At 39.0% G+C, this 12,144-nt stretch overlaps 1 protein-coding gene across 1 annotated transcript in view; it reads left to right on the top strand.

Moving 5' to 3' along the window:
* Positions 1-11,540, top strand: part of CNR1 (cannabinoid receptor 1) — a 52,896-nt gene extending 41,356 nt beyond the window's left edge. The window contains exons 2-3 of the transcript XR_013383043.1: positions 3,389-3,468; positions 9,946-11,540. The gene's annotated coding sequence lies outside the window, so the exon portion shown is untranslated. The remainder of the gene's footprint in view (positions 1-3,388; positions 3,469-9,945) is intronic.
* Positions 11,541-12,144: the final 604 nt, after the last annotated feature.

Raw genomic sequence — 12,144 nt, forward strand, 5'->3', positions numbered from 1 at the left:
GATGAATGTTAGCACGGCTGCTCCTGAAATCAAATGCTTTCTTCAGGGTATAATATTGCTTTATTTGGGGACTCTGCAGGGTTTTTGTGGCATTGGGCTTTGTTTGAAAATTCAAAGAATTCTCCAATGGCAAGCTTGGCTGTTCTAAAAAATAATCAATTAAAAACCCAAGCGCTTTAGACACTATGAAAGCAAGTACAAATGTCCCTGGTTTACATCTGAAAAAAAAAAAAACCAAAAAGAAGAAAGATTGAATGCTATTTTAGTATCAAGGACAGCTGTCACCTAATGGGGTGAATTCTTTCCACAAAGAAACTATAAGCAATGGAAAATGCCAAGGTCTTCTATCATTGTGTTTTCAGGTTAAACTAAATAATATGTTCTAAATATTTTATTGTGTAATTGGATTTATGTTATTGCTTTGTGGGGGCTATAGAGATGTTCAGAGAAAGGTGACTGCCTTTCTTAAGGTACTATAGTCCTATCCATTATGTTAGTATTTCCATTTCTTGGTCCCACTGATTTCCCAGAGAGGTTTTCCCCAAGTGTAATATGTTTTGTTCTTACTTATGCATTGGATATATCATCCTCACCTTGCTGTCTCATTCACCATTGCATGAGCTTTATCAATATCTGGAAAAACATTATCCATACAGCACAACTATATCTCTATGGTCTGCTCTGGATGTGAATGGTCAGAAATATTCTTTCTGGCAAATCTCTTTGGGAAATAAACATGGGATATATCACCTTTGCCAGGAAGGTGAAAGACAGGGAAGAAGCCCCTGAGCTATATATTCAAATCAAGGCTTGCTCCTGCCATAAGAGGTGAGAATGCTATGGAACTGTGGGAGGATTATAGCCCTTGCAGGAAATGTGGCTTTGGAGCTCCAGAGATCAGGGTCTCACTACACACTTTGCACAGTCCAGCTGTGCTTTCTCACAAGGCAGAGAGGAAAGCCAACCACAACAGTAATAGCTGACATTTATTGAGTACTTAGTGCCAGGCAGACTAAGGGCTTTAGGTATATTAACTAATCTAGTCCTCTCAATAATCCATCTATACATGAACCAATTGGGACATAGAGAAGTTTAGCTCTATGGCCAATGCTACAGAGCTGGCAACAGCCAAATGGGAATTTGAGTCCAAGAAGTGTGTTCCATGCTTGTTACTCTTCAAATCATATTGAATCTACATTGAATGTCATTATCAATGCAAAACACATAACTACTGAAAAGAAGGGTCATAAATTGAGCTAGAGTTTTGAAAATACACATAAAATCCTAGACACTATGACAAATGGCAGTGCCTAAGCAAAAAAGATAAAGTCTTTGATCTTTAAGGCTGCCACCTAAAGGAACAAATCAGGTAAAATAGAATAACATTGTCATAATTGTCATTGTTATCGTTGTGTGTGTATGTGTCTAAAAGAGAGAGACATGGTCTAGTTCTTGTCAGATTTGTTTTCCAGCAGAGTCTCAGCTTTTCCTTCACAATGGGTCCCTAGGTACAGATGACAGTTGACATTTCAATCAGTTTTATACTCATGAGGAGATCTTTCCTATCCCTTTTCACTTCGTTTTGCATCTTGTTTGCATATATCTTCATAAGTGATGAACCTGTGCCTCTTCCTTAGACCAGTTGTTTTTTTATTCCTGTTGCTTTTCTTATGGTCCCTCCATGCTTCTCTTTCAAAGTACTTGTTTCTTTCTTTTCTCCTTAGCCCACCTCCTGGTGGTTGTTGCTTCTAGATAGCATTTTCCTCACTATCAGGGAAGACTTTTTCAGTCTGGGCTGAATAATTGAGTTCAGACTTCAGATCCAGAGGATCTTAGATACCAGATTCAGTGTCACTGCCACTGAATTACAGAGTCAGGTTACTCCCAGTCACCTGATTAGGATGAATCCCCTAGTGAGGAAGGTGGAAGGAGATAAGAAAAAGTTCAGATGAGGGATCCTAGGAGGAGAAAAACTGAGTTCTAAGACAGAGGAGAAGAATGTGTTGGAGTTTAAGTGACCAAATGATCTAGAAGACTCAGAGGAGATTCTCTCAGTGGTGGTAAATGAGGTGGGGGAAAGTTCCTACTGGTGAAAGAGACCTGTTGCAAACTCTTCCTTGATAATAATAAACACCAAAGGGCCAGCCCAACCCCATTGGCCTTACTTGGGGTTCCAGTACCTGTAAATTGAAGGAAGAAGCAAATACTGTAGAAGTAGGACTGACTATATAACTGTGATACCTGGTGCAAAATGAAAATGCAGGTTCCCTTGTTAAAATGTTATGAAGAATTTCAAGCTCATGATGACAAAGCATTAAACCAAGCACAGAGCCCTTCTAAGCATGGGACCCTATACCACTCCGCAGATCACATACCCATAAACACAGTCCTACCAGGAAGCTCCTGTGAAAGGATAGAGGGTCTCTCTCTGCTGGAGAGCTGTTTATTTCACAATTAATAATTGGGTTTTGCCTGTGGGCCCAATAAAGGAGAAGCATGTGACAATGATAAGCATGCTGTTCAAGAATTTGAAAAGTATAAATTTTATAAGCAACTGTCAGACGCAAAAAAATTCTGTGATAAAGTGGTATGAGCAGTTAATAATCTCCCCATAGCAGAAAGCTATCATCTCTGTCTGTGTGGGAATTTGGAAATAACTCCAAATTGAAAGATTTTGCCCTTCAGGCCACAGAGTTAGATTCAAAGGTAGTAAAAAAGGGAAAGGGAAAAAAGGAAAAAGAAAGACATATCTTGGAGAGACTAGATGATAAAAAAGAGGGAGTTACTAGAGAAATGGGAAAGAAAGGATATGTACATGCTGTGTCATGTGCACATGAATCGTGAGGAAGAGGGAGGGAAAGATACCTGTGAAAAATGCAGATGGATTAACAAATGGGAAATTGCATAGGTTACGGACTCTGAACAAATACTGATCTACAAATGATATTCTTGGGAAGAAAAATGGTTGATCAGTTGAGTGCATAGGAACCAGGAGGATGGGAGGAACTCTGATTAATCAGCTTGGAAATCCTTAAATTAGTAACTAATGAAAAACAAATTTGCTTTTTTCTCTCCTCATTAATTTGTATTATGTGAAGGAAATTACATTGACAATAAACAGTAAAGAACTGAACATTTTGTTAAAACAGAAGATACAACTGTATTATTAAATAAATACCCGGCAGTCTCTCTCCAATTAGCTACTGTTTATAAAGTGCAATGAGATTCCTGGATGGAGGGTGCTATAAAATTGTGTATTATGATAGTTATGACTGCTGGGAAAATGACCACCAATGAAAAGGGTATATATGCTACATAGGAATGCATGTTTGAGAAAGCTACTGTATAAAGAAAAAAATAATTCAGACGATCGTTTTTTAATTCAAAGGGTCCGAAAACCTCCTCTGGGAGAATGATAGATGCATATGCCAGTTCTACATGTTGCACCTGCAGGGACTGTGTTCTGGGGTAAGTTGGGGCCAGAAGGGGTCAGGAGGAACTGGTTAACAACTGCCTTTCAGGGGAATTTTTCTACCTCTTTCCCAGCACCTGAATGAAACTGACAGGGATTCTGATAAATACACCAAAAGGATAGGAAATCTTGTCAGTGTCACTGGGCTGCTGTCACTTGGGGAGGCTTAAAGGGAAACTCCCACAGACTCTTGGAAACTGGGCTTTGACAGACCTTGGAAAGAATCTGGCACTTGGATAGACCCTGAGTCTTCCTGGAATGGGCTCCAAGAGTAGATTTCCAAATATAAAACAGCAAGAGGAGTAAGACAAGTGAATTATAGAAAAGAGATGCAGGTCAATGGGAAGAGGCCCAGGAACAAGTGGATCATAAGGCTTTTTGCCTTAAGATTTGGGGATTGTTTTCTCTTGCTCTTGCTCTCAGTGTGTGTGTGTGTGTATTACATGAGTTGTGCGATTTAGGCAGGAACTTGCCCTTCTTTGAAACTTGGCCTAAGGACAATGCGAGAAGAGATTTGGCCTATTTGTTTAATGGGGAAAAAAGGGAACAAAGAAATGAGAGCATGAAGTTGAATGTGAAAGAGAGGCAACTAGGTATTTGTAGAGCAAGGAGCTCAGCAGTTGTGAGCAACCAAGACAAGGAGTCAATAATTGGGACTTAAAAGCCTGAATAATTTTAGACCAATAGCTTCAGGGTAGCAAGGCAACCTAAGGTTATTAGCTCACACAGTTGCCCCCTTAACCCTTCTTATTGCATTGGGTAAATGGCTCCCTTTTGGCTGACCCCAGCCCATGCTGTATCTGCATTAGGAAACATGGTCACAGTGATCAAGAATTACTTCATTGGGATTAACATTGACTGGACTCCATGCACAGCATTCAGACCCTGTTGGGGCTTTACTCTGCACCAGATGACCAAGCAAGCAGGCTGGCCTCTCACAGGTGGCCATTCCCAGGGCCTGGCACTTCACAATATGCTGGCCTTTGGATTTTCTCTGGGTAGCAAGAAACAGAATAATATCCCCAGTGCAATCTGACACTCAAATTTAGTAGGTAAATGAGGAGGCTATAAAAAATGGTGTTGGGAGGGGGAGGCAGAAAGCAAAGGATGAAGGTGCTGGAAAGACAATTAATGATGGGGATGAGCGATACAGCTTGGTTACCCTTTCGGTCCCTTCTACTCTGAGATTTCATAATGCCACAGTCTCCTAGGAATAGAGAGAAACATAAAAAAGAGTGCAAGAAAGCAAAGAAAAATCAGAAACTTAAAAATAGCCAATATTTAATTTGCACATTCTATAAACCAGGTACTAGGCTAAGAACTTTATATGGTTTTTATTCTTGAATTTTTACCACAACACAATGAGTATGGATCTCCAATAATAAAGTGTCTGGGAGATGGATATTAATCTTCTCTCCTTTTTATTATCCAGAAACTGGTGCTAAAGGAAAGACAGTTCCTTGCCCCAGTATGTATAGCAGAACAACAAAAAAGTGAATCTGTCCAACTCTGGAGTTTTTTTACTCCCACTGTGATGGTGCTACACAGTCTCCTTCAAATACGGACTGGAAAAGGAATTGAAGAGCCACCTAAGTTAAAAGGACCCAAGAGAAAAAGATGAGGAGGTGAATGTTCTCAGTCTCTTAGAGTTTAACAAGAGATTGCAGAGATGAGATAAAGATATTATTCACTAGCAAGAAAGGATCCCATAATTGTTCAAAACAAACTCTCAGGGAAGACATTTTCCAGCTCAGTATCGCTCCCCTACAGAACGGAAATAACCAGCTTTGTTGAATGATACCTTTACTGAACATTAAAGGAATATAATTGGGTAGAATTCCCTCCTCACAACTTGGGAGGTGGCCATTGATGAAAATGGGTACTGTCCTGCTTTAAATACTATTCATTCTTGAGTCATCCCCATGTGAATCCTATAGCTCCATCTTTAGAAAACCAAATTCAATGCATAGTCCACTTTCCTGGCAGCATGAAACATGCATGAAGGATGTTAATCACTTATCATTCTCTGCTCTTTATGCTTTGAAATGGAGCAGAAGAGTATGTTAAGTACTTGGCAAAGTGCCTAAAGCAGAGAGGCCTTAAGCAATGTTAGTCTTCTTACTCTGCTTTCCCTCAATCCTTCTTTGATCCAAGGGTCTCCAAAGATTTTTGATAGCACTCCCATCAGTTAAAGAGAAAGAAAGAGAGAGAAACCTGAGACTGAGCCATTGTGGTGGATATTGTGGTGCTCTCCTTAGATCCCCTCTTCAGGGTTGATGTGTATAATCCCCTGCATATATGGGTTGCTGATTGTCACAGCTGCGTCCTTCACTGGGAATTGCTCTCAGCTGAAGGCACTCTCTTCGCTGGGAGTGGGCCATGGCTAATGACTCGTTAGTGAGGAGGAAGGAATGCCCAGCCCCCTTACCTTAATTCAGGAAAACTCTGAAGGGCCTTCCTAGCTCCAGAGCTCATGGTAGGATCTGCTGAGACCTCAGCTGCAAACACATTGCAGGCCACCTTCTTCTCCCTGTTCTCCTCCTGCCTTCTTCATTGCTGGTAGGTATATCTTCCAAGAGTTTCTCCAGTCAATTTACTAAATATAACTCTCCACTTCAGTCTAGTGAATCCAATTTAAGACAACTATCAGGTCTATTTATAATAAATACAGCATTTAAATGTTGAATGTATGAATACTGTATCAAAATATTTTACTATAAAACATTCACAAAATATAAATTTAAAATAAATGTGGAAAACACTAATAGAAATTAAAGTTTTAGTATTTTCTTCCCATATCTCAATGAATTCTCTTGTGCAATTTCTCCCCTTACTTTATACACACACACACTAAGAGGAGACTGTTCTTATTCAATAAAAAACGATGAAAGATTCTGTTGATTCTGTTAAGTATCATAGGAGATATAAACATGATCTTACAGTGTGGTTGGGAAGAAAGAAAACACTTGTACAAATAATCAATGAATGGGACTGCATAGGGAAAAATTGATGCATGTGTGTATTAACACATAAGCGATACCTCAATACCAAGACCACAGTATACCCATGGGAGCTGAGGCCACTTCAGTCAGGGGGAATTATGGAAGGATTCCTGGAGGAAGTAGGATCAAAGTGGGTGGTAATACTTCTTAAAGAAAGAAAGAGGAAGGGTAGGCATTCCCAGAAGGAAGGATGAGTGAGGAATGTGTAAGGTTGTTTTGAAGTGAAGGCAGAGAAACTTCAGGTGTGTAGGGTTTATGTGGGAAAGAAGTGGAAGACAAGACTGGAAAGGTGGGCGAGGCAATCTTACATTGGCGGAGACACTCTGAATATAAGGCTAAGGAGGTATGGGCTTTGTTGGCAATGAGGAGACAGAAAAGGGTTTTGAGGAGTTGAGTGGAAGCCTTTCAGATAGATTAGTTTCACAGCAACATGCAAAGAAAGTGGGCAGAAATTGTACCTAGAGTACAGGGAATTTAGCATAAAGGAAAACAGATTAATGACAGATCAAGAAAGAACTAGGAAACCTGAGTGAGAATAGAAAGAAAAATATTCATAGAAAAGATTTCGCAGAGGAAAATCTACATCATCTCAAGAATAAGGAAAAACACCACAGGACTGGGTCTTAGGCTCTAGTAACATACAGGATATTGTACTATTACCAAATATGAGGGGACATCAAGATGTACTAACTCTAGAGGAAATTGTATCTTTGTTCTCACATTTTGATTTCAGGGTGATCATGTGACATCTAGGTGGAAGTGTTTGATACTTATACATGTAGACCTGGAATCAAGAGAAAGGATAGAATTAGGCATGTAAATTTCAAAGCTATCTGCATAGCAATCCTATTTGAGTTCCTGAGAAGGAATCAGTCTCTTGGAGAGAGATTCATGTAGAGTCAGAGATGCAGGTAATGAAAAAAGGAAGACAGATGGCTCTTTGGTGGGTAAAGGGAAGTGTTAGATTGTGAGGAGGAAGAGATTCTCAAAGCAAGGGCAAGAGCACTGTCAAGATATTGAAGCTGCAGCAAGTCCAGAATGAATGAGTGGAAGTCATCACGTTATGATAAGTTATGATAGTCTTTAAGAGAGTAATTTTATTTGAAAGGAGGAGGAAGAGAGGTATTATGAATTGTATACAGCTTTCTTTTTAAGTTTGTGAAGATAGTGAAAGAAAATGTAAGGGTATCAGCATCACAAAGGTATTTCTAAGATAAGGATGACATGTACAAGGGAGAGAGAGAGAGAAAATGATGGTGCTAAAGAAAGAAAGGGTGGTCAAGGGTTGATCAAGTAGAGGCAAAGTCAGCCAGAGCATGGGAAGGAAGGGGTCTTGAAAACAAGAGTCTCAGTCCTTTGAGTCAACAAAAAATGAAGAGCATGGGTATAGAGATAGGCTGCAGGTCTGCTCTGAATTTCCCAATTGTTGGATTTGCACAAATACCACTCTCTGGAAGTGAGAGTCACCACTGTAGATACACACAGAGGCAGTCTTTCCCTCATATATTCACACACATACCAACACACATACATATACACATACACTCCACAAAAAGACAAGCTCCCACTGAAGCTTAGGTAATTTTAAAAGGGGAGTGCTTATGCATTTTTAGAAGATGGGAAGTTAGATTTCTGACTCCCTGTATTTCCTTCATTTGAAGACATTACTGTCATAAACAAACAAGCAAACAAAGGACATTGCTGTCATAAATAAGTGAATAGATAAATGAAAGTCTTTGCTTCATAAATAAATGAACAAACAAATAAATGACATTGTTGTCACCCTCCCAGCACTGTAAAATGCCACCCTCCTCCGCTCATGTCCTTCAGCATTGCTGATGTGTATAATCCCCTGCATATATGGGTAACCCTGTCTTAGAATAAAGGAAAACTTGTTTCTCTCAGGCACTCCAGAGGATGTAAAGCTAATTCTGTTCTGAGGTCAAGGAAAAATCTGCTGCTTGAGATCTTACTGGGCCCTCTATATGCCCTCTTTATTAAACACTAACTGTATAGCCACATCAAGATATACCAGAATTTTCACTAGAAGGGGTTTGATGGTGTTGTGTCTATAGGGCTGTTTAAGCACTCTTCTTTATTCCACTCACAAATGTGGTTGGGGTAGGCTAGAGTAGGCTCCAGAAGAATTAAGTCTAGAGATCTATAAAAGCAAATAAGACATCCAATGGATATGATAGAGAATATTTTGAGAATAAGGAGCCATTTGATGGAAAAGGCAAGGCAAGGAATGGCTTGGGGTATGGAGCAGAAGATCTGGATTCAAGTCCTAGCCCTTTGACTTGGTAGTTGTGTGGCCTTGAACTGATAACTTGTCTGCCTCATGCTTTGGTTTCCTCACTAGTACCCAAAGGTTGATAATGCCTACCCTGAAGACTTGCTTTGAGGATTGGAAGGGAAAACATCTGGCACACAGTGGATGCTCAGTAACTATGGGGTGGGGAAGGAATGGCCAAGAAAAATATGAAAAAATTACAAGGGAAAAGCTTTCTTCCCTTCTGTTAGTTGGAACAGAAAAGCCAGAGGAAAGAAAGATCGTGTTTTCCACAAAATTTCGGGTGGGCAAACATAAATTTGATATAAAAGATAATAGAATAAAAGCCAATGAAGTGCCTGGAGGAGTGGAAAAATATCCCCAAAGATTGTCATAGCAGCAAGTGCTAAAATGTGATTGGAAGTTCTAAGAACTTGGGCTAGATTGCTTTTAAATAATTTGTAGGCTGTTAAATTATTTGTAAATGGCTGAGACAACAAAAACATTTCAGTGCTGTGTTCATGCACATTTGGCAAACTCTTCACAACTTTTTGACGGAGGACAGGATGCAAGCAGGAAGGGCTAAAAGGAAGATTACAGTTTTCCATATGTGTGGCCCCAAAGGCACAAAAAGACAGTATTGCCATGAGCATGGAGAGACGGAGAATAGAATCACACTGATTCGAACTGAAGAATCTCTCTTGGTTATGAACCTCAAAGAACTTGGGAGACAATGAGTCACCATATCCCATTTAATATGCACAGAAAATTTGGAACAAAATCAATTTGGCAGTGGAAACCGGCCAGTTACCTGGAGAATCATGAAGTGAGGAATGCTTCTTATTCAAAAAGCAGCTGAAGTTATTCTCCAAAAGCCAGGCACAGGCAAAGAGAGGCAATTAAATTTTTCTATGCCCTCTGGAGACTCCTGTGAACTCTTTGGCTAACTTATTTCTATAATTTGCTGAAACCACTGCTAATATATTTCACTTGTAACTGACCAAAGATACCATAGCTCCAAAAGTGGGCATCACTTAACTCATACGGGCACATAGACATGCCGAATTGCACACATATATACAACCCATATATACCATATGTATGCTAAGAATATGCTTTGGAAAGATGGGACAGGGATTTGGAACACACAGAGAGGAGAGAATAAACAAACTTTCTTCTTTTTTCTCTTTCTCATTTAGATGGATTTCCTATCCCTACCCTAATGTGGCTTAAGGAAGCAGCTTGGTGGATGTGGACGTGCCTAGAAGATCTTCTTCCTTGACTTATTGCTAGCCACAGGGCTGGTAACTGGCCTCCTCACGATCACATAGATATGCTTCTGAAGAGAGAGAAATTCACCCAACATCCACCACTAAGTGACATGCTGATCCTGCCCTGGGACACACATTCACATAGACTAGATCTAATACAACTTGATTGGCCAAACAACTTGGCAATCTTGGAAAGTCCTGGAATCTTAAAACGAGCCATGACCAATCTCACATTTTTCACTAATTGTCAGTGGGTGCCATGGACCTGGGATAGAAATATCTCAAACATCTACAGCAAAGATGTCTTGTCTTGGAAAGAGTAATGATAGTTAACAACAATAATTTAACTCAGAGTAATAGCCACAGTTCTTATATATAAGATCCAGCCCCTCACTCATGCTACTACAGCCCCTCATGCAATCTGCCCAACCATACCAGCCTCCTTGTTGTCCTTTGAATTCACCAATCCTGTGCCTGAAACTCTCTTTCCCCCAGATATCTACTAGCTAACACCCCTTGCCTCAAGACTTTGCTTAAATTTTACCTTCTCAGTGACAACCACCTTGACCACTTTATTTACTGCAACCTGTCTGGTCCCTCTGGGACCCTAATCTCAGTGACCCCACTCTGCATGTGCCTTTTCCCATAGTTCTAATCATCTTCTAACACACTGTATACATAACTTACTATGTTTATTCTTTGTCTCTTTGGATAAAGTATAAGTAAACTCCATTAGGGCAGGAATATTTGTTTTATTTACTGACATATCTAAGTGCCTGGATATTCCCTGGAACATAGTAAGTGATGAATAAATATTTGTTAAATAAATTCAAGTACCTAATTTTATGCCAGGTACAGTTCAAAGAGCATTGCATTTATTTAACCCTATGATAACTTGTATGTTTATTATTCTGAGTTTACAGATGAGGGAAGTGAGATGCAAAGGTTAATAGCTAGCCAAAGGCTATCCTTCTACCAAGTAATGGAGCCAGAATTCAAAGCCATGCAACATGATTCCAGAGTCCACATTTCTGCCTCTTAAGAAGCCCACATGAAGAGCCCATGCCTAAAAGGAAAAAGTTCTCTCCAAAAGGAAAGATTATATTTTCCTGTTTGTTCTATGGCAGAATGATCTTAAACATTCACAGAGATTCTGTTACTGCAATGGGATTTTAATAATGCTTTCAGAGTCTTGTAGCTAGGATGGAGATTGAATATGCTAATAACTGTAAATAGCAATTCCATTTACTAAGCATATTAGTGAGCCTCTAGATTCAACAGGTATTAAAATATGCTAATATGGTTACTGAAGAAATTGTTGACCCCAAAGGGTTCAATTTGGAACAGCAAAGCAATTATCTCAACCAAAAGTTACCTGCAATTGCCTGGTTGCTTTCTGATACGTTGATGACTTAAAATGTGAACCATCCATTTATTAATTTCTGCTTGTTAAACTTGAAAAATCTGTGCCATATTATTTTTAATTGCATCAATTAAAATGAGAGTCACATACATACTATGAATGTCATTGTGTGCATATAATTAATCAGATGCTGAGGAAAAAAGTCCACTAAGTTATTAACATTATAAAGCACATCAGTAAATAAGTAATATTATGGATTTTTAAGCTTCATACTGTAAAATAACAAATACCTTCATATATCTGATCACTTAACAGCTTATATCATGTTTAAGAAGAAAACCCAAATTAGCTTTTCCTTATTTTTTCAAATTATAGTATGGGATATTTCATTTTCCATTTATTATATAATTTTTACTCTGAGTTGCATGTTATTGCCCCCAATAACAATATAGCACCAATACTATGATACAGGAATCCAATGAATTAAACAGGCCATATGTTTTTGTGTCTGGCTTCTTAAGCTCAACATTATGTTTGCAAGATTCATCCATGTTGTTATGTTTAGTGACAGTTCATTCATTCACTTTGATGTGCAATATTCCATTTTATGAATATAGTACCATCTATTTATCCAACTCATGGTTGATGGACATTTGGTTTATTTTTAGCTTGGAGCATTTTGAATGTGTATCTACAGATATTTTTGTACATGTTATTTAGCATATATTTGTATGCATTTCTATTGTATATATAATCAGGAGAGG

This window comes from Canis aureus, chromosome 7 (genome assembly GCF_053574225.1).
Source record: "Canis aureus isolate CA01 chromosome 7, VMU_Caureus_v.1.0, whole genome shotgun sequence".
Classification (NCBI taxonomy): domain Eukaryota; kingdom Metazoa; phylum Chordata; class Mammalia; order Carnivora; family Canidae; genus Canis; species Canis aureus.